This window comes from Lissotriton helveticus, chromosome 5_1, assembly GCF_964261635.1.
Source record: "Lissotriton helveticus chromosome 5_1, aLisHel1.1, whole genome shotgun sequence".
NCBI lineage: Eukaryota > Metazoa > Chordata > Amphibia > Caudata > Salamandridae > Lissotriton > Lissotriton helveticus.
This window is the reverse complement of record NC_136065.1, coordinates 927,710,957-927,735,232: the sequence shown is the minus strand read 5'-3', so window position 1 is coordinate 927,735,232 and position 24,276 is coordinate 927,710,957.

Sequence of the window (24,276 nt, the reverse complement as noted above, 5' to 3'; positions counted from 1 at the left end):
TTGTAAATCTGCCCAACTGTGTGTACTTTATGCACTAGCTTTCTTCCTTAGATGTGGTACTAGTTTCTCTTGCTCCCACTGCGGAATCCAACACCCTATCTAAGTAATGACCTAGAAATCCAAAGATCCACTTCACTGACAATGCAGTGGGTAGTTTGCGACCCTCCAACCTTTCTTATTGTTCATCTTCCACTCAATCTACACATCATCCACACATACACACATCTAATTGCTGCATTCCTTAGCTGTGATTATCAACTATTCTTCTATTTTATATTTATATTCAAAGTGCAAGCCCTTTATTGAGCCTTTTTGTTGTAACTACTGTTCCAGGAATTCTGCTCATACAAAGGACTGTGCATTAAGACTTAGGACCTCAGTGAATTACGATGTACCAAAACCCACCTTACTGCACAAACCCCCTACCAGACTAGCAATCAGTGACTCATTGGTTCTTCACCCTAGAGCAAAAACACCAATGACTAGTCAAGCAAGAACATGCGACTTAGATTACATGAAGTAAAGTGGTTAACAAGAACACTCTTTCAATATAGTCTTACACCAGTCCAAAACAAGATGTAAATAAAGACACGTGCAACTTTGAAATGTTTATTTCTAACGCCATAATCTCATGCACAGTACCTTAGAAAATACAACCAAACATATTATCAGAAACAAGGTTGTCAGCATTGTTACTATTCTATGAAATACAAACGGAAAAAGCATCCTATAATGCTAAAGGTAAACAAATGTAAAATATACCTACATTTCACCCTCCCTACCGAGCAGATTAGTTTATAACTACAGAAAGTCTCATAGGATTACATGGGCAGACCCATACCTCTGGTACTCAGCAGTAGTGGATCACATTCAGTGCTTCACAAACTGTCAAGATACGAATGTTCTCCAACTGTGTGTAACTTTGCCTCCACAATGCATTGTGAAACGCGCAAGTATCAGAGGTGGCCACAGCTGCATATGTATTATGGCTCGAACGTGCGAGGATCATTCTGAATAACAGACACAGTATTCAAGATAACCTTGATGTTCCATGCTCTCACTATACACACAAAACTAGCGAGGCAGTTTACAAATCTAGCATACCAAATTATTCTCATATAAAGCAAAATACTCAGCCTTCTCTAAACAATATCACAAGTACATGTCGTGTGCAAAGCAGAGCAGGAAAGCAAAAATAGCGTGTAAGCTTCTAATAAACCCATGCTAACTTAACAGGGTGTGAGTGCAAGGCTCAGCCCCACGGCACCCTTTCTTGATCAAAGCACGTGATATAAACGTGCGCGAATTAGGAACGCAGAGTCCAAGCCTAAAAAGCAGAGTCAAGTTCACATTTCCAAAAAAAAGTTCTTCGCTCTTTGATAGAAAGCAGTAACTAAATAATAAAGAATACGTAGAAAAATCAAATAGTCTTAATCCAACAGCGTGTAAGCACAGTATGTAGCAACAGCCTCCAACAGGAAGTCATCGTTCTCATCTGAAAACATTTCAGCCATCCAATTCAATAGTGGGAATGAACATACATGTTCCTCAACGACCGGAGCCTCTATCACCATCGGAGGAAAACTCGGGTCTTCTTCAATGTAACTGCGTGCCAAGAACTCAAGCGCCACTGCAAAAACATTCCAACGTCCCATTATTCCATGTGTCACTGCTAAGGCCATAAGGCCGCCGCCAGAACAGAGCACGTCATGAACCACTAAGGGGCTCATCAGCTGGTCATAATCCGCGTTGGGAGACACCGTACTGCAGAGACACAAATCCAAGGCCCAGTCGAAATCACAGCTCAGGCAATGGAACACAGGTTGAACGCATGTGAAAAAGGAAAATCGAAACGATAATCCATAAGCTGCACTCAATGTAGCCAAAGGCAGTGCTCCGTAATAACTAATCATTCGGTTGCGAAGCAGCAACAACCGGGACATATTATCGTCTGCTGCAGGATGTGCATCCATATTTATGTAAACAAATTAATAAAAGCACACCGGCAACTAATGCGAGTATTAAGCGTAATCCACCAAATATGCTGGAAAAAATCGAATGAAAAAATCCCCAAAAGACACCAAATATACTCTCTACAGAAGTCACAAGGCCACTGCTTCTAACTTTAAAAAAGTAAGGTAACCCCGTAGTCAAGGACACATTAAAGATACTCTAAATTAACTCCCCAAAATTCAAAAGCACCTCTGTATTTAATAAATCATGCACTTCTGTGCGGGTGTTTGCTACATGAAGGACAAATGTTTCTATACCAGATATAAGAGCGACCTCTTTTTGAGACAATAGCGCTCTTATACGACTCATTTGGTTGACTCTGCTTTCAAGGTCGAAATCGACAGCCAGATGGAAACATCCAGCTTCCCATGCAGAGGAGTTAACACAACTTTTTTTTATCAAACCACACGCTCAGTTACCGTAATAATGTAAGCGATGCATGCTAACATTGCACAACAATTTCCATTATTTCAAAGTAAATAACTCCCGTTTCCAGTAAACTGAACGTTGTAATGATAGCAGGTGTCGGACTACCTTTCGAAACTCAGTCCAAATTAGGCGCATCTCGTATACAAGAGCCATGCAATTGTATGTCTCTACAAATTAAGGAGTGATCTGGTACTATTGTGCAATCCTCGCCATTCACATAGACTTCTTTTCCCTCCCTCAGACACCTATATGTAAATGGTAATAACCAAGCTTCATGCAGATAAGCTCTCCCTAAACATCCATATCTGCCTATAGCATAGTATTTCATGCAAACCTCAAACTTAACCAGGTTAAAAAATAACGTTATGATACTGTGGATAAGCCACACACCTGAATTGGATCTCCAATGAGTGACCACTTGTAACCATTCTCATAGCGCGCCCTGTGCTCTGATTTGACAGTGAGAGAGTGATCGCACCATAGTTTGTACTGCTAATCATTCTCAGCATACACTACGAATACCCTTTGACGTTACACGTCGCATCAAAGCTTCCGTGTGACGTCATGTACGGCGCCCCGTACAAAAAAGACGCAAATGTTTTTAATTGTTTAAAAACATATATTCATGTATTTAATTAACATACTAACAGAAGACTTAATCTAGGATAATTATGGAATAATTTTTTTTTAAGTTTTAAAAATCCTATATTACTTCTATATTGTATGAGTGCAGCTGCGTGCCCCTCTGCCTGGTACCCTAGACTCCACCACGCCCAGACCCGGTTCATAAGCACGCGTGATCGTCACCACAAAACCATTAGCACGCATATCGCTTTTCCACACATGCTTTTACAACTAGTATGCATTTACCACACATGATAAACGCATAATCTTAATAATTTTTTTTGTTGACCAACACGTGTTGTAATGCCTGTGCCTTACGTCCTTCAAATTAGTTTCTAGGTATATGTGTGACCAAGTCTGATAAGATTGGAGGCCAAGGACAAACACCGTGGTATCTGTAGCACGAAATCTCATTGATCACAGAGAAAATATGCGCAGGGTAAAATGAAAGTAACAGGTATAATAAAAATAACGGAGGAAAACTACTAAAATGGCGGTTGGACGGAGTATGTAATCAACGTTTGGCGCCTAGATACTCCATTTCAAATAAATATACATACAATATGTTTATTAATATATTACAAAAGTATACCACCGGATGACACACATGACCCGGGAAAAGAAAGCGGAAAATTTAATACCTAAAATCAGGAGAGGTTTGCTTGGCTAACTTGAAGAAAAAGAAAAAAAAGTGCACTTGCAAACAAGGCTGCACATGCGTAGAGAGTACAACTGATGCAGGAAAAAAAAACGGAAAGTTTAACATAATGTCATAGAAATATAGCTCTAAAAATTGCCCCCGTAATTTGCCCCCCCCAAGACCTAATGAACAAAACTGACTTCTAGTTTTTTTCACCTTTTACACCGTGTACAAGTACTGCACGAGTACCCCGCCATTTTTTATTTATTTTTTAAATAAAAATTGAGCCTAAAGATCCATGTCCATCCCTGACCAAGACTAAAGGGTCAGAATGTTTCTACCCTGCCTCCTTTCCTTATTTCTCAACTTTGTTTTACTGTTTTCTTGTGACTCGGCTCTCGCGACAAACAAGATGGCTGCCAACATTTACTGTTTTGGAGTATTGACAACCAATCAGCATGCAGCTCCTGCTCGTAATTGTACGTATTTCAGTACGCGCACGCCGAGATTGTTCTTTTTTTTTAAATAATAAAAAAAGAGCCTAAACATCTATGTACGACCCCCTGAGCAAGCGTAAAGGGTCAGAATGTTTCTAGCCTGCCCTCTTCCCTTATTTCTCAACTTTGTTTTACTGTTTTCTTGTGACTCGGTTCTACCGAGGCACAACATGGCCGCCAACACTTCCTGGTTTCGAGTGTTGACAGACAGTTCACAGCCAATTGGCATGCAGTTCGCGCTCGTAATTGAACGGATCTCCGTCCGCGTGTAGAACTCTGTCTCTAGATATCGCTATGATTTTACTTATATTTGCTCAGAAACTACTGAACGGATTTACACCATTTAACAAAAAGCACAATCTGCGAACCGGACTCTACCTCTCTGCCAAATTTGGTGTAATTCCGTTCAGCCGTTCGGGCTGTAGCCCTAGCTAAAGGTCCCAATGGAAAATTGCATGGGGAAAACACGTTTTGGGACCCCTTTTTTCTCGGCCCCCACTTGACGAATCAACCCCAAACTTTCAGGGAAGAAGCGGAACCAAGCAGGCCATTCACGATTCGTCCACCGACGCCAAAGTTATTCCAAATAGAATGTTGTGGATTTCCTATGGAAAGTAGGTCCTAACTATAACTACCTACTGGCGACCGCCAGTAGGTATATATATATACATATATATATATATGCTACTGGAGGGTTTAGATCTGGCAAAAGGTTTATCTTGGCAGGTCGACGTGGCAATGAAAACCTGCTCAAACAGGCTCTGCAATGGCAGGCTTAAGCAAGTGGATGGGACAATGATTGCTGCAGGCCCACCAGTAGCATTTAATTTACAGTCCCTGTGCATATGTAGTGCACTTTACTAGGGACTTATAAGTAAATTAAATATGTCAATTGGGGTTAAGCCAATATTACCATGTTTAGGGGACAGAGCACAAGCATTTTAGCATTGGTCAGCAATGGTACAGTGCACAGAGTCCTAAAGCCAGCAAAAGTGAGGCCCGAAAATTGAAGAAGGCAGGCATACATGTGGGGGAAGTCCACCCTAAGGCTATCAGGTTGAACACCTCCCCACACAAAAGGAGCAATTAACAGTGCTCACTTAATTAGAAGTGTTCACTCAGCTCCTGAGGACGAAGGAGTGGGGAAGAAAATCTGCATCTGTTAATTAGCTGTCACACTGTACCAAGGTTGGGATAGCCCAGGCTCACTGAATAAAGGAGGAAACAAGGGCAACAGGTGGCAACACAGGTGGGGGCTCCCTTTTGAGGTTTGGTGGGAAAGTCCCTGGCAGTTTTCTGGGGGTGAAGATGAAGCCTCCAGAGGAGATGAGAATGGTAACTTCTGAAAGGAGTGATTTAGAATTATGCCAGCATGCTGTGCAGGAGGGTTAGGACAGGGGTGGAAGTGTGATGTAACACCCTAGGATTGGAAAGTGGTGCCTTGTCTATGGAACTTTACACCCCCACCATTTAAAAATTCTTGCACAAGGGAGAAATGTTGTAGCTGTTGTTGGACCCTGGACCTGTATTGTGAAAGCAGCAACACCACGGAGAGCTGGAAGATCAAGCCCACTGATGAATTAACAGATGACTCCAGGACCAGTGGATCTCTCCAAGACAAGTGAGGCTAGTTCCCTTACACCCCTGATGACCGATTGGGGAATTTCTGGACTTCTGTGCCCCAGAAGTAGGAGAGGAGCACCAGAAACAAAGACCAGGAGAAAAGCTGGTGCAAGGAGCTGGTGGAACCAGTTCCCTGCAAAGTGTGCTGCTTACGAGGCCAGGCGGCCTGTTGAAACTGATCCTGGTGGGTAGAGCTCACCACCAGGAGTAGAATGAGCCCACAGTGATCACAATCCGCCCAAATAGGCCAGAGTTAAAGTGGTTTAAATTAATGACCTTTGAACCCCTTTTGGAGAAAATGAGTGTGTGGTGCTTTGTTGTATTTCCTTAAATTACCCCTGGGGTGGGCCAGGCCCTGAGTGTCAGTGCAAGGATGTTTTGGTAATTTTGCTTTCAGCGAGAGGGGTGTGAATGGACTCCCCCTCTTCTGAGGTGCCTTCTGCTCAGGAGCACCATCTTCCAGGGCCTGACACAATCAAGAAGTCCTGGGGATAGCAGGTTCGGACAGAGAAGCATACTCACTCTCTCCCAGCCGGCGGAAGAACAGTGCAGGCAGTGGTGAGAGAGAGGTGAAGAAGGTGACGGATCCTACGTGCTGTAAGGCAGTGCGCATGGTGAACTCACAGAGCCACAGGGGCTTTGGGGTTCTCCGCAGTGACCCCTGATGTAAAACCTGCAATGGGAGTGACAGGTGGAAAGGAGCACCCCGAAAAATAACAAGAAGAAAGGAAAAACAAAACCACTGCATCCCTCCTAAACAAAGTGGGAGAGCAGCTAATATAATATTCACTGCTCCCCTACTGGAAGCGCCCTATAATGCCCTGAGGGGCTTATTTGCATACATCTTTCCTTCTTTTAGTGAGCCCAGGAGGGAAGGGGCAGGTCCAACCTGAATTTTGAGTATGGGGGGTAGTTGCAGGGTCTGCAGCAGCCCTCCCCAATGGATTGATATACTGACCCTACGTTTCTGGGGTGCTGGATCCCTGAGTGGTGTGCTACAGAGTAGAGTGGGGAGTCTTGTAGTCGAGTGGAGTGGCGTGTCATTGAGTGGACTGTCATACAGTGTCATAGAGTGGAGTGCAGTGTTTTAGTGTAGAGTATTGTGTCATTGATTGCGGTATTGTGTCATTGATTGCGGTAGAGTGGAGTGGCATAGAGTGGTGTGGAGTGGAGTGGCACATAGTGGAGTAGAGTAGAGTATTGAGTCATAGAGTAGAGTGGAGTAAAGTGGCGTGGCATATAGGGAGTTGCATTGAGTGTTGTAGAGTGTTGTAAAGTGAAGTGTCAGAGTGCAGTAAAGTGTTGTAGAATGCAGGGGCGTAGAATGGCATAGACTCTCATGGAATGGCGTAGAGTGGAGTGACATACAATGTTGTGTTGTGGCACAGAGTGGAGTGGAATGCCTTACAGTAGAGTGGAATATTTTGGAGTGTCATAGAGTGGAGTGGAGTGGTGTGTCGTAGACTGGAGTGGCATGTCGTAAAGTGGAGTGGCATGGAGTATCATAGAGTGAAGTAGCATGGCAAAGAGTGGAGTCGCTTGTTGCAGAGTGGAGTGAACTGTAGTGGAGTGTTGTACAGTGAGTGGCATAGACTGGAGTGACATAAAGTGGAGTACAGTATGGTAGAGTGGAGTGACTTAGAGTGGAGAGGTGTGTAGTGGAGCAGAGTGGAGTAGTGTGTCAGAGTAAAGTGGAGTAAAGTGGCATGGAAAGGCATAGAGGGAGTTGCATCTAGTGGAGTAGAGTGTTGTAAAGTGGCACAGAGTGGAGTAGAGTGTAGAGTGAGTAGAGTGTCGTCGAGTGAAGGGGCGTAGAGTGAAGTAGACTGTCGTAGAGTGGAGACGAATGCAGTGGCCTAGAGTAGACCGCCATAGAGTGGAGTGTTGTAGAATGTTGTAGCTTGGAGTGCCACAGCATGGAGTGACATGGCGTGGAGTGGTGTGTCATAGAGTGGAGTGGCGTGTCGTAGAGTGGAGTGGCATGTCCTAGAGTAGAGTGGCGTGTCTTAGAGTAGAGTGGGGTGGGGTGTCGTAGTGTGGAGTGTCACAGAGTGGAGTATCACAGAGTGGAGTGTTGCAAAGTGGAGTATCATAGAGAGGAATGTCATACTGCATCATAGAGTGGAGTGGCATGGGGAGGAGTACAGTGTTGTAGAGTATTGCGGCATAGAATGGAGTATAATGTTGTAGAGTGTGGTAAAGTGGAGTGGCATAGAGTGGAGTAGAGTGGCGTGTAGTGCAGTGGAGTGGGGTGGCATTTGGTATAGAGTCATATATTTAAAAACATTAGATTTGAATAGGTACTGCAGTCCTTTCTAGGTATTTTTGAGTATAACTGTGCTCCATAAACGTTTAAAAAAATATGTAAATCAATAAAATGACTTTTTTTTACTGCTACAGAATTTGCTAAACTGCCTCTTTTCTTCCTCTACAGTAAAACAAATGTAATAACTTATATTACCAGTTAAAACACAGACCAAAGACAAACTATGGTCTAAACAATATGCCTGTCTTATCATTTTGCAAGGGCTTTCATTAAGCAGTAATAATGTGTTCCATCATTGCCATGTACGTTGGAATGGTATGCCATGGTCCAATATACCACTATGTTTTTGGCCCTTATAACTTAGAAACTACTGAACCAATTTACATCAAATAACAAAAAGGACCCTTTCCACACCATAATCCATATTCCTGCCAAATTTCATGAAAATACGTTCAGCCATTTTGCCACTATGTCTGAGTTAAAAAGCCAATGGAAAAGGCATTGTTGGAAAAATGTGTTTTGGAACCCCCTTTTTTAGGTCGAGCTCGACGTGCAATCAATGCGAAGCATTGATTGTCGAGTTCGACAACTATTGTCAGCCATTTCTGGGAATGTAGACACAAGTCAGACGCGCGCTTTTCCATTCTCAGTTTTGACCGCGGGAGCGCGCCTCTGAGACGCACTTGCGCAGACGCACACACAGCCCTTGGTTTCGCTTGGCTCGCATGCACTAACGGTGCACACACACAGCCAGCCCCCACCCCCCTGCACACACACACACAGGCGCGCGCACACATACACACGCTGCCGCACCCCCTGCGCACGCACACACACACACCCACACACACACACACACACACATACAGACACGCACAGACACGCACGCATACACACGCCGCCGCCCCATACCCCCCGGCACACACACACACACACACCCGCCCCCCTTACAATTAAGCCCAACTCACCTCATCGCCGCCACTCCTGACTTCTAAAATTAAAAGCCATTGTAATTTGTAATATTAATACAGCTAAGTCACGTAAATACAAAACATGTTGCATTACAAATGCTATAGGTGTCACATTTGCGAAAGTTATAACTATTGGCATTGTAAATGACAAAGCTATTAATTTAGCTATTTTCAAAACCAACACATAAATAAAAAAAATTGTCATTTACAAGACCAATAGCTCAAACTTTCCTAATGCGAGACCTATTGCATTGCAAATGCTTGCTATAGGAGAGGGACTAACTTGCTGAGGTCAACTCCAAGGAATTCAGCAGAGTTACATTAAAACTCCACGAGATTCCATGAAGTTCCGCGCACCCCTAATTTTATTATTAGAGTACCTGCGCTTATTGTTTCCCATTTAAAGCACTAAAATCATTAAAATGTCATGAACAAAGGGACACATCTTACACAAATGCTCTGACAACGGAATGCGGTTATTGTAATCAACAGGGAAAAATCAGTCTTTTACAATGAAAAAAAAAGAAATATACGGCCTGATTCATGAAGCAAAATAGCGCCCGCAATAGCTGCGAAAATGCTATTGCGGGCGCAATTTCCCTAATCGGCATTCATCAAGAAAATATCTAAAGCGCAAACAAAAAATAGCGAATTCGCAAATAGATTCTCAGAGTGCGACAAACCACGGAATCTGAGAAAAAAATTGCGATTTCGCTATACAAGCGCAATCGGTATTCATGAAAATTCTCAAATAGCGAAAAAAAACAAAATCGCTGTTTGCGAGGCGCAAATTAAGGACAACCCAAAGCAGGTGGTAACCATAAAAGCCATTAGAAAAAATGTTTGAAAAACCGTTGGCCAATCAGGAACAGGTGCAGGCCTGACCAAACACACATAAGGAGATTCAGCAGCAGCAGTTGGAGTCTCACAATGCCAGGAATGTACATGGTGGTCAGGCGGCGAAGGCTACAGCGAGCAGCACGGAGGAGACGCAGAATACAGGACAGGATATTCCGCCAGCGGGTCACCCTGCTGGGCCAAACCAGGGAGCAGATATATGCAAAGTACCGCCTGAATGGGGAAATGATAATCCAGCTAATACAGGACCTTGACCCCCTGCTGCAGCACCCAACAAGGCGGACCAATGCCGTGCCTACACATGTTCAGGTATTGTGTAGCCTGCACCTCCTGGCCTCTGGGAGCTTCCAGGGGATAGTAGCGGTTGCTGGGGGGATATCCCAGCCCACCATGTCACGCTGCCTCAGGAGTTTCGTTGACGCAATGCTTACCCAGCTACACCGACACATCAAATTTCCCACCAGCCAACTGGATCTGGACTTGACAAAGCTACAATTCTACAATGTGGCCCATTTACCATCTGTGATAGGATGCATAGACTGTACCCACATCGCCATCTGCCCACCAGCTGCGACGGAGTACATGTACCGCAATCGCAAGTCCTACCACTCCCTTAACATACAGATGGTCTGCAATGCCAAGACATTCATAACGGACATTGTGGCCCAGTACCCAGGGAGTACCCATGACTCATTCATATTCCGGCACAGCGGCCTCCACACACGACTGGCCAGGGGAGACTTTGGGGAAGTACACCTACTTGGTAAGTACACTTTGTCAACAATGTCACATTGCAATGAAGTAGCTGCGCAGCACAGGCACTCACCCTCTGCTCCTCTCATTCAGGTGACAGTGGCTACGCCCTCCGGGAATACCTCCTCACCCCATACCTCAACCCTGCAACACCACAGCAACGGCGGTACAATGTTGCTCACATACGGACAAGGAATTGTATAGAACGGACTTTTGGGCTACTGAAGAGCCGGTTCCGCATACTGCACAAGACAGGTGGGGCCATGTATTACAGTCCTGAATTGTGCTGCCGCATTGTGGCTGTCTGCGCAATACTCCATAACATTCCCACCAAACGCAGGATACCTGTTGACATCTCTGGCAGTGAGTCGGAAGGGGACGACCGGCCACCGGCACATGGGCGTCATGCACGCGGGGAGAACCCAGCTGAAGGCCACAGATGCCGCAACCACATCACAATGAACTGTTTCTAGTGAACCCTCTCCCCTCACCCAACATATCACAATTGCATGCAAAAGTTAATAATGACACTACGCCAATGTGTGCTGCCAAATTAAATCTTATTGTTTGAATCACAATAATGAATCCAGTTGACATCCTTTCATTGCAAACAGTATTTCAGCATACTGCTGCGTCCAATACACAGGGCAGGCTTATGTTCAGCCTGTGCCTGTACAAGTACTATTCAGTCAGGTGCGCCTCCGGCGCGAAGCACACAAGCACCTCTCCGGCTCCTCCTCATCCACCGCACGTGTCCCTGCATTGGGCCTGGTGCTGCGTCTCAGTGCCCCTACGTGTGAGGCAGAGTGGCTGCTCACACTTGATGTCCCCTCACTGGCATCGTCACCCCCGACAGTGGCAGGTACAGCAGGGTGAAGTGCCATCACGGCAGTGGTCAGGCCCTCAAGTACCCTGGCAACATCCTCGCAGCATTGAATGAGCTGCTGCTGCTGCGCCAGGCACCGGCGCGATAGCTGCGAGGTGGCATTGCCAATCACATAGTTTGACCGGGTGTAAGCCGTCAGCCGGGTCAGTAGCTGACGGTGGCGGCGGCGGTCCGTGTTGCGCTGTTTAATCATTGCAGCAGTGTTGGCCTCCATGGCTGCAGTCATGCGGGTCATCCCCTCCCCCACACCTGCCATGGCTGCCGTCATGCGGTCCATCCGGTCCCCCACCCCTGCCACATTGCGGCCAATGTTATGCAGCTGCAGCTGTATGGCCCCTTGCCGGCGTGCCTGCAGCTGGTGAATCCGGAGCATGCGACGTTCGACACTCATGCTCGGCAGCCGCTGTCCATTCCCCCTCCTGGTGCTGGGAGCATTGGTCTGCAGGCGAGCCCTGCCACGCCTGCTCTGCTGGCCTGCCAAAGTGGGTGGCCGCTGTGTCGCCGCTGTCGCGGGACCTGATGTTGGTGCGCCAGCTGCTGGTGGTGTCAAGCTAGGCATTGCTGGTGCGGCAGAGGCTGGAGGCACAGTGGTAGTGGGCCGGGCTGCAGGTGTTGGTGCAGCGGCAGAGGCTGGAGGCACAGTGGTAGTGGGCCGGGCTGCAGGTGTTGGTGCAGCGGCAGAGGCTGGAGGCACAGTGGTAGTGGGCCGGGCTGCAGGTGTTGGTGCAGCGGCAGAGGCTGGAGGCACAGTGGTAGTGGGCCGGGCTGCAGGTGTTGGTGCAGCGGCAGAGGCTGGAGGCACAGTGGTAGTGGGCCGGGCTGCAGGTGTTGGTGCAGCGGTAGAGGCTGGAGGCACAGTGGTAGTGGGCCGGGCAGCAGGTCTTGGTGCAGCGGCAGAGGCTGGAGTCACAGTGGTAGTGGGCCGGGCTGCAGGTGTTGTTGCTGCGGCAGACGCAGGAGGCTGTGTGTGTAACAGCACCTCCTCGTAATCCTGTGCATCCTCATCTATGTGCAGCCTCTCGCTGTCGCTGCTGTCAGCGCCACCTGTGAGGGGAAGGGGACGTACATTAGTTGCATGTATCTGTCACACGTGCAGTTGCTACATGCATGCTGGGTGACATTCCCTGGCTGCCTATAGCATTGCGTACTTTTGGCCCTGTCTGGCTGCATTGGGGTACTTGTACATTGTGGCCACACTACATGTCCCACAATGCTTTAGGGCATTAACTGATGTGCACCGATGGCATGACTTTGGAACATTATGGGAGGCTATAGGGTCATGGCCATTCATAGGGGACAGGGTCGCAGTCGCATGCCACTTACCTTGGCTATCTTGGGTGGGGCGGGATGAGTCCATTCGGGTGACTCCAATACACGCCTCTTCCTCCAGCGTGTCCTCAACGCGATCCTCCAGGGGGGTGTTTGGAGGGACTGTAGGTCCTCCCCCTCCAGTGCCCAGGGACTCTCCCAGCCTCTCGGCGACCCTCTCCTTGGCACGACCTCGGAGGTCGTACCACCTTTTCTTCAGGTCATCCAGTGACCTGTCGGCCACACCCACGGAGTTCACTGCGGCCGCTATCCTGAGCCAGATCCTGCGCCTCTCCTGCTCGGGCACCCTCCTTGAGTCTTTCCCGAAAAGTTTGGAGTGGTTCTCCACCACCCCTTCAATTAGGTGCTCCAACTCTTGTTCCGAGAACTTGAGTTTCCTCTTGCGCCCGGGGTTGCTGGGCCCAGGTACTGCATCCTCAGCCATTGCTGCAGTGATATTGGAGGTGGTAGTCCAACTTAGCAGGTGTCCTTGCAGGAGCTGTCTCTGTTGCTACCTCGAGGTCTGCCTCACTGTGGTGAATGGGGGTGGGCCCTGGCTGCTTCCTGGTTGTGATGTCATCGCTGTGCTCGAAATGCGACTTCCCGTTTTCCCGATCTCGCGCTTTTTGCGGTCCTGCTATTGACGATCTCGCTAATAGAGATATCGCTATTCCGACACGGATGTTGCCGGAAATAGCGTTTTGTATGAGATTTTCGTTGTGCGGTAACGGTATTTGCGGCCGCGTGCGATTCGCTTTTTATTATCGCAATACATCATGAATACCGTTTTGCGAGTCCATAATAGAGAATCGCAAAGATTCGCTATTAGGGGCACGCAAAACGTCACGTTGATGAATAAGGCTGATAGTGTGCTAGTTTAAAAAAGTAAAACATCATCAATCTTCCTGCCCTTTGAGAAATGGAGTTATTTTCCAGCTTAAGAATAATAGGCGCCACAACTAACTGGATCCCCAGTCTTCGAAAAAGTCGACATGACCTCACTTTTTAGGTACTCTGGGTACTTCGTATTCTAAAAAGTCCTTACCACTCCCAATGTGGTAGCACTTGTGACAGCTAGGGCTACCCCCTCCATTCAAAATTCACCCAGCTGAATTATAAAAACAAGAGGATTTGCTTCTTTTGTGTGTTGCTAATTGGATGGATCCCTTAAACCATTTCCGATGTGCTTGTAATGCAATGCTCACATATAAAGTGGAGGATGAGAGCACTACGGACAGATGACACCCACAGCCCTGCTGCTTGCATTAAGTTGGCTCTAAAGGCAGAATGCCCATTGAGACTCTGTGTTCATTCAATCAATGGCTGCTCTGCTGGTAATACATAAATGCTGTAAAATTTGGAGAGAAATGTTACCTGACACGCTGTTTTGTTAGGTGGTATAGAGGACGCGGCCACACTCTTAAACGGGCTGCCAGCAAAAAACATTTTTTTATGTGCCTCAGGACATGATGCTGTGGCCAGATGGCAGAGAAGTGAACCATAAATTGTAATCAGAAATACTGCTGATTGCCGGGCAACTAGCGTGGCAAGCCTGCTGTACCCCCACCCACCTGGAACTGGCAGGGTCGATCCATTACCTTCCAACTCTCCCCTGCAGCATGGAAGCTGGCGTTGCAGAGAGTAGATTGATCTGGCTGCTGCAGCCCGTGCCCTCAGCCATTTAGAATGAAGGCCATTCACAGCCAATGCCTTACCTGTGGACCCCATGCATCCCCCTCCCAGCCTAGCACTCAAAGCACAATAGCTCTGACTATAGCATCCTCTTCCTATCTGCCCTGAGTGAAAACGGCAGGTGATATCATCCTCTTCTAGCCTGACATGGTGAGCTTGAAACATCCACAATGCATGCACGAGAGGGAAGACATCTAGTTTTCTGGGGATTGTAGTACTCATGTTGTATCGATACTCTAACAACGACGACCTTGGCTTCTCTAGGGACTACATTTCCCATGAAGCCCAACACAACACAGCTGCATTTCGCAAGCTATCTCAACACAGTAATGCTCTATTGGTTGCAAAGATGCTCTAGTCTTATCTCGGACCTTGTGCACTTCTTTTGCTTTCTGGGAGAGCGGTGCTTATTAGGGGTGGAATCCGGTAAACTCCGCCACTCTGCAGAGTTTTTACTGAACTTGTGTAGTGTTCTTATCCTCCCCTTGTCATTCTCCCTTGTTACCTAAGATATGCTCCCTCCATGATGTTCTCTATTAGAATACTGCTTGCTTAGAATGTTGTTACTTGAACTGGATGTCAGTTTAACCTGTTTGCTGAAGGATGAGGTCCCTTGTTAATAAGCTACATTAAAGACCTTCAACCAAGATTACAGCTTCCTGGATTCACTTTCCTGTACCCTTCGCTTCATTTTGGCGACAATTGGAAACCTACCCATCTATTACAAGAGACCTCACCTCAACTTTTCTACAGATTTTACAATCTACTTCAAGAAGCATAATTCTCTGATTACTGACATCAACGCATTTCTCAAGTAAGGTGTGCTTGCTGAAAATTGTTTTTTTATACTCTTACTCATCCAACCTTCAAATAACTGGACCTTGAGGATTCCTCCTTCATGGATACGGACGGATCGACGCATCCCCCATGCTCATTGGTGTTGGACCAAGAGTGACTCTGGGCTCTACTTGGGAGTTATTGTGCAGAGCCCTAAATCCTTGTGCGAAGCACTATTCATGATTTGCTTTGCCTTGCACCTTTAACCACCATCGTAACTAGAACAAGTGTGGGTCTTTTCGCCGCACTCATCATACCTACTCCATTTCGTGCCTCGTCTTTACCTGCTGGAGCCGCGCGTCCTGGGTGTGGAGTCGGAGCCCACTTTGGACGCCTTGCGGCCTGCCACTTTGGAGAGAGTTGGCCGTCCCATCGAAGGCCTTGATACCGGGGCCTGTCTTTTCGTTGTAAGCAGTTGCCTAGCAACCCCAGCTTCCTGACTTTGCCTGACCTTTTCGTCACCCCATTCTTGTTGGCTTGACGACATCAACGTCATCGTTCCTCCTCATGTCTGGGCTCGGTGCTCCCACCGCGATATCTTCTCGCTGCACTTCCACGTAGCGTGACTCCAACATCATCACGTTACGTCGCGGCCACCATTTTGAATTGTTTCTTATAAAGTTCTTCCTGATTCAGCAGCGACTAGTCCGTTCTTGTCTTCCTGGTTGTCCTTCATATTTGAGGTACATTTTCTCTTACTACTCTGATCTGCACAGCGCTTTGCAGGTTTCCTTCTTTTATTTAATTACCTCTCATGTGCACTGATTTCTTTGACACTTTTGTCCACGCTGATCCACAGAGCATCCTCGTTTCTTCAGTCATGATCTTAACTGTTCGACGCTGACCTGCACGCCTTCACTATTTATTATTTCTTTATTTATTGCATTTATAAAGCGCAACTATCACCTAGAAAAGGCATCCTGGCGCTCACAGACTCATGACGACGGAGGCAGCCAATGGCAAGCTAGAGTTTCGGGAAGAGCAATGTTTTCAATCTCCTCCTAAACAGGAGGAGATCGGAGGTATGTCTTAGCTCAGCCGGAAGGGCGTTCCACAATTTAGCCGCGTCTACGCCAAACGATCTACCTCCTGCTTTGGTTTTCTTAAACCTAGGAATTGTCACCAACCTAGCAGAAGAGGATCGTAGGCTGCGAGCAGGAGCATGCCACCTAAATTTCCTTTGTAGGCCAACTGGACCCAAATCATGCAGGGCCTTAAAGGCCAGACAGAGAGACTTAAATTGTACCCTCTGTCTCACTGGGAGCCAGTGTAGCTGGGCCAGGGCCTTAGAAGAAGAAGCTCTCGTCGGCCACCCCAGCGTTAGTTTAGCCGCCGCGGACTGGATTCTCTGGAGTCTGTCCATAAGATAGCTCGGAGAATCCAACAGCAGGGAGTTACAATAATCTAACCTGCTGAGCACAGTGCAACGTACCACCTCTATCCGGGCAGGGGGCGGTAGTAGTGGAAGGATTTTTCTAAGAAGTCTAATAATGGCTAGGCAGCCAGCTGCCAGCTTCGATACCTGCGCCTCCAAGGAAAGGTCATTTTTAAACATGACACCTAGGTTTCGCACTACCTTCACTGGCTGTACCGCTGACGGAAAATCCTCAGGCCAGAAGTTACAGGGTAGAGGTATTTGCACCCGAGGCCTAGGACAGTATACCACCTCCGTTTTCTCAGCATTGAATTGCAGGGAGTTAGCCTTCAACCATCCCGCCGTGTCTCGCAGACAGTTATGAAATTCTTCCAAGGAGGTTGAATCATCTCCCTCCAAGGAGAAAATTAGCTGCGTATCATCAGCGTAGTTGAAAATTTCGATGTTATATGTTTTGATGATTGCAACTAAGGGCTTCATATAGATGTTAAATAGTACCGGGCTAACTGCTGAGCCTTGGGGAACACCATGCGAAATGGTAGAGAAGGTAGATTGGTATGGCGGGAGGGCCACCGCCTGTTCTCTATCTTGGAGGAAAGACTCAAACCACCCCAGGGCCCTGCCAGCAACCCCCACCTCTCCCAGCCTATCCAGCAAGATGGCATGGTTCACCGTGTCGAAGGCGGCAGACAAGTCAAGCAGGGTCAAGACACCTGCCTGACCCCTGTCTGATCGCCAACGAAGCTCATCCAACACGGTCACCAGGGCTGTCTCGGTTCCATGGGCTGGCCGAAAGCCGAACTGCACTTCCTCCAAGAGCTTATGCTGCTCTAGGTGTCTAGAAAGAGTGCCTGCCACCACCCGCTCTACAATTTTAGCTGGAAAAGGTAGAAGTGAGATAGGTCTAAGGTTCTTCAAGCACTTAGGGTCAAGGGTGGGCTTTTTCAATAAAGGGGTCACCACCGCCCACTTCCATTGCGAAGGAACCACTCCAGAGGTGAGCGACTGGTTACAAACAAGCCGAAGCGTGGGAAAGAGCTCAGCCTCAAACTCCTTCCAGATTTTCAGTGGAAGCAGATCAAGTGGAGACCCAGATGTGATACCAGAGGCCACTCCCCTAAACTCATCTGCAGTCAGCGGCGAGAATTCCAGAAGGGACCGATCTCCTCCCTGCTCATAGGCGAATCCGAAGTTATAGTGTTGGGATGAAGTAGTGACTGAGCCCTGCTTCAGTGGTCTATCACACTCGACCAATACCGGGGAGTCTAGGATGTTAACTCTGGGTTGTTGCTGATCCACCCCCAAGTCTTCAATGATCTTATTAATTTCATCCTGGAAGAACCCAGCTAGATTCTCACACAGTTCCTGGGAAGGGGGATCTCGTTCTTAACACAGTCCGGGCTAATAAGGCTGTTCAGAATGGTAAAAATACTGCAGGAGCTATTCGGGGCATCGATAATCATTTTGGAGAAATACGATGCTTTAACTCTATGGATCTCTTTCTTGTATTCTGACCGCTTTATTTTCCAAGCCAGACTATCCCTGTCCAGATACGCCTGTCTCAACTTCCTCTCTGCTTGCCTACAATCCAGCCTCAGGTTTTTTAGGCTGTCTGTAAACCAAGGAGATGAGGTTCTCCCCCTACTCCTGTGAAGCTTTGAAGGAGCAGTGGAGTCCAAAACCGAGACAATCTTTGAGCAGAGGGCGGCGTAATTCGTCTCTAACTGCGCGTCCGGGGAGAAGCACTCTTCAACCCTGAACAAAGGAGACTCGCCCTTTTTCCGGACAAGGGACTTCCAATCTCTGCTAGCATATTCCCTCACAAGGCTAGATGTCCTGGTAACCGATGTGCCTGACTTCAGAAAAAATTTATTCAGAGAATGGTCAGTCCAGGCCATGGGTAAGACATCCCCCACCGTAAGAAGGTTGGTCTCTGAAAAAATCAAGTCCAACCGATGGCCACCTATATGAATGGCCTGGGAGACACGCTGGTAGAGGCCAAGGCCCTCACATGAACGAGTCACGTTAAAGAGGCCTGTGTTCATGGTGCCATTCAACCAAAGATTGAAATCTCCCAGGATTACCAATTGGCTATGAGTAGCAGCCATATTGGTAAACAGTTCCAGCAGAGACAGCTGCTGGGCTACGGTGAAAACCCCGGGGGTCTATACCAGATAATGCCCGTTAGGAGAAGCCTTTGCGCATTCTTGATCGTGAATCCAAATAGTTCACAGCCATCACATGCATCAAGCTCAAGGACGCGCAAATCCAGTGTGTCTCTAAAAATTACACCCACCCCACCCCCCCTACCACTGGCCCGAGGCGTATGCCGGAGTTTGAATCCTGACGGGCAGGCATTCCCAGCGTCAACTTCACACTCGGGCACCATCCAAGTTTCTGTCATACACAGAAAATCCAGTTTGTGGGCTTCAAGCACCAGTTGTATTTCGACCCTATGTTTAGGTAGAGATCTCACATTTAAAAGCCCACCAACTATGGTGTCGTTCCTCAGCATATCTGACACTGGGAAGGCCGTGGTAGACAGCAGCAAAGACCCCCTGCTCACCGATGCTAGTCAGTTCATCACTGGTATAACATCTGCGATCATGCTCGGCAGCTGGCCCCTGCCCCATCCCCAAAGGGGCAGCATAGTTGGCGCTGAGCACGTCCTTGGCGCGGACGGGCGCAGACGGGCTTGCCTTTGGCGCGCCGCCGGCGCGCCCGCTGCACACGCCCGCTGCACACGTCCACTGCACACGTCCGCTGCGCGATCGCGCCAGCGTCAGCTTTTGTGTCCTCGTGTCCTGTGAGGCTAGACCGCCACTCCGCTACACCCAAGATGGCGGGTCTGCAAGTCGGTTAGCAGGAGAAAAGGTGCGTTAGCCCGGTCCCGCTCTGCTAAAGGTAAGTGCAGAGACTATTAGAAAGGGCTCTACAAGTATATTTAAAAATGTCTAGCGATTTGAGTCAATACCCCCCAGTGAATTAAAAATGCCTCGCAAGCATAACAAGTGCAAGAAACGCAAATAGAGGATTGAATTAATTTAAAAAGCATGAAACATACACCACCGGCAGCCTTCCGCCGTCAAAGCTGCCCTCACACGCTGCGCGCTCGCGCCAGCGTCAGATTTTGTGTCCCCGGGTCCTGTGAGGCTAGACCGCCACTCCGCTACACCCAAGATGGCGGGACCGCTCGCACGGACGGGCCCCCAAGTCGGTTAGCAGGAGAAAAGGTGCGTTAGCCCGGTCCCGCTCTGCTAAAGGTAAATGCAGAGACTATTAAAAAGGGCTCTACAAGTATATTTAAAAATGTCTAGCGATTTGAGTCAATACCCCCCAGTGAATTAAAAATGCCTCGCAAGCATAACAAGTGCAAGAAACGCAAACAGGGCATTGAATTAATTTAAAAAGCACGAAACATACACCACCGGCAGCCTTCCGCCATCAAAGCTGCCCTCACACTAGTAGATTCCTTTTGTTTTCTTTACACGCTGATCTGCACAGCATCCTCCTATGGTGATTCAGAAACCTGCAAGTTAATAAGTCTTTACTAACTGATCAACGCTGACCTGCACAGCCTCATTTACTATACCTATTTATGTGTTGCATACTCTCTATGCTTGTCAGCACATGAGATTAGATGTAATGACCACTTGTATCTCAAAATATGTATGTGTGTTTTTCTTTCTCCAGGTTTTGCACTTGTTACTGATTCACACAGCTAACTGCTTTTATGCTTCTATCTACTCGTTTCTTTTGTGATGACGTAACATTTTATTCACAGGTGTAAAAGACATAATACTGTCTTAACTGGTTGCTTTTCCTTGCACTCTCTGTTATTTTTGTTTATTAGGACTTTTTTTTGTACTTTTTGCTGTTCTCACTTCATCACCATGCAGAACGTCACTCCTCCTCCCTTCTTTCTTCCTGCTCCTGGGGAACCTACCATACCTTAGTTGAAATGGAAAAAAGTATTTACTAATTACACGAGAGTTTGTGGAACATGCCTAAGTGCAGAAAGAAAGTCTTCCCTGTTCATGCATTGCTTAGGTTCGGAAGGACAGGAAGTATTTGAGCACCTCCCCGATTTACCTGACGGTGAGGGTGACTCACTCAATGAGTACGAAATTTATATTAAGAAAATGGATCTACACTATCTTCCTAAAATAAACACTTTGGGAAGAGAGTACAGAGACAGGATGAAACAGTTGAACAATATGCCACAACCTTATGTAAGCTTGCCTCAACTTGCTCATTTGCTGGACGTTTAGATGAGAGACTTAGGGATCAGCTCATGTTAGGTTCTTCTATAGACAAAGCTAAACATACTCTATGGCAAAAAGACAATCCGTCGCTTCAAGATGTAATCACCACCTTAAAAATGCACGAACACTCCAAAGCGTGTGTTGTTACTATATGCAAGGATGCTGACAATCTCAAAAGTTCTACCACTGATGTGAAAGAGATAACAGCTACCGCCTCAGACAAGTCAACTAAATTTCCTCAACAAAATACCTCTATTTCCTCAAAACCAACGCGTTCTAGTTTTAACGCAAAATCTTCTACTGTTAAGTGCTTCCGTTGTGGAAATACAGGACATGTAGCAAATTTTAAAGACTGTCCTGGGTGGAAAGCTATTTGTTCAATTTGTAAAAGGAAAGGTCACTTCTCGAAGTGTTGTAGATCCAACAGGGTACAAAAGAAAATAATAGAGGTAGACATTTACGAACAAAATGATGAAGATTTTGTTGTCTGTCAAGTTAATGATCAAACACACTAGTTCAATTTTGAAAGACAATGGTGTGCAATTTACCTCTGGAGCGGTGAAGGAATTTTTGAGTGAGAGAGGTATTACACAGAAGCTTGCAGCTTTATATCACCGAGAATACAATGGGGTAGTTGAGAGGTTTGTTAGGGTACTCAAAGAAGCTATGCAACTAGCCGTAGTGTCTAGCTGCAACTGGGAAGAGGCCGTTACCAAGAAAGTATGCGAATACAGGTTCACACTCCATTCCTCTACAGGTGTCACATCTTTTACTTTGTTTAAAGGAAGGGTGGCTAGTACGCATGTGAATCCCCTTTGGGTGACTTCAAGAAGGATGGTAGTAGGTGGTGTGGTTGACAGTACAGTAGGTTGGAAAGATTGTGAGTTAGAGAAAATGATAAAGAGGAAAAGTTTGTTTGACACACGAAAAGCAGTGAAAAGAACTGTTGTACAAGTTGGTGACTGGGTCAGGGTAAAACTCCCTGACAGAAGAGTTGGTAAGTCCAAGTTTGGTCAACCAATTAAAGTAATCAAACTTTTGGAGAATGCAGTCAGAACCCAAGACCATAAAGTGTGGAACCTCAACGGAATTGCCAAATGTTCTTCGAAGTGTTCTGAGGAAGATTCCTCTGGTATTTCTGCCATCCCCTCGCAGTCTAATGAAAAGAGACCGTGCAAGTTGAGGAAGGTTCCTCTTCGTTTTCAAGATTGTGTATAGTATGTTTGGCCTTTTGTGATTGATTCCCTAATACTTCTCTCTTCATTTCTGTTTATGAAAAGAGGGAGGTGATGTAGTGTTCTTATCCTCCCCTTGTCATTCTCCCTTGTTACCTAAGATATGCTCCCTCCATGATGTTCTCTATTAGAATACTGCTTGCTTAGAATGTTGTTACTTGAACTGGATGTCAGTTTACCCTGTTTGCTGAAGGATGAGGTCTCTTGCTAAGAAGCTACATTAAAGACCTTCAACCAAGATTACAGCTTCCTGGATTCAATTTCCTGTACCCTTCACTTCAACTTGCCTTTCAAGTGATGCGCAGAGTGGTAAAACTCCACTAAGTTTGCCGGCAGAGTGGAGTTTACCGCCCACCACAAAACCTTGCATCAACAGCCAATGTAGAAAAATGATTAGGTCTGCCAAGTTTTGTGGAGATACGGCAAAGAGTGGCAAAGTTATTACCAACCAAAAATCAGAGGAATTTCTATTTCTTTGAAATATATACATATATGTATATATATATATATATATATATATATATATATATATATATATATATATATATATATACACACACACACACACACACACACACACACGCACACACACACACACAAACACACACATATAGTATAGGTAGTTACAGTTAGGACCTAGTTTCTATATTTGTTTTGCTAATAACTTGGTGCAATTTGACGATTCTTAACAGAATTTTCAAAACTAGTTTGCCACTCACTTAAACTGCTCTCCGGAAAGTTTTTGGGGTGATTTGTCAAGCAGGAGCCAAGAAAAAGGGGGGTCCCAAAACACATTTCCTTAATGCAATTTCCCATAGAGATTTTAGACACAACTACAGCCTGAACTGCTGAACAAGAGTACACCAATTTTTGCAGAAAGCTAGATCTTTGTTCAGAAAGAGTGCTTTCTGTAATTTGGTGTAACTATGTTCAGTTGTTTTAGAGTTATCAAAGAAAAAAGATTTATGTGCATCTAGAGATGTGGATCAATCGCGGATCCAGGTTCTGCAGATCTACTCAACAACAGCAATGCTGTGATTGGCTGACCGCAACCTGAGGGTAAAGTTGCTGCCACCATTTTGGGAATGGGGACACTGTTCCCAGGGGGAAATAAAGTAGAAATAGGATATAAGGGCCAGGATAGAGGTATCCTGACCCCATGGGACTGATAGAGGGGTCTGTGGGGGACCCTCATGGGCAAGAAACTGCTGTTTTTATTTGAGCGCACATGTATCCGTGGATCCACCGTGGTGCTCAGTGTCCCCCTGTCTCAATCCGCAGCAGATCTGCAGATCCAGACCTATTAAAAAATACATACACCTCCTCACAAACCCACTCACACACTGCTTCACCCCCACACACCCATTCACACGTCCATACACCCACTCACACACCCACAATGCCACTCACACACCCACTCACAGACCCACTCAGCCACTCACACACATACTCCCACACCCAAACAGTTACTTACAAACCCACATAACTCACACACCCATGTAGCCACTCACACACCCACTCACAGACCTACAAAACCACTCAGACACACACTCACAGACCCACACAGCCGCTCATACACATGCCCCTTACCACACAAAATGTGCTGGGCAGTGAGGGTTGGGGTCCCCAGGGCCAAAAGTGCAATTGGGAAAGGGCCTGCAACTTGGCTGCCTTTGGGGGGGGGTTCTTCACAGGGCCAGGCCACATGCCAGGCCTTGATGCCAACCCCCCACTGCACACGACCAAAGGCCAAAGGCCATGCACAGCGGGAGTTGGCTGCATGCTGGCAGATGGGCGCAGGACAGGGCCTGTGGCCTACCCCATTGTGCATGGTGGAAGGCCTTGAGCAGTGGTGGTTGGAGTAACATATGGAAATTAAATATTACTTTAAATTTAAAAAAAAACTAGAAATTCACTGAAAAAGACAAAGGTTACAGGGACATTATAGTAAGGAAACAACATTAAGAAACAGTAGAAATTCACAGAAAAAACATACAAGGACATTAT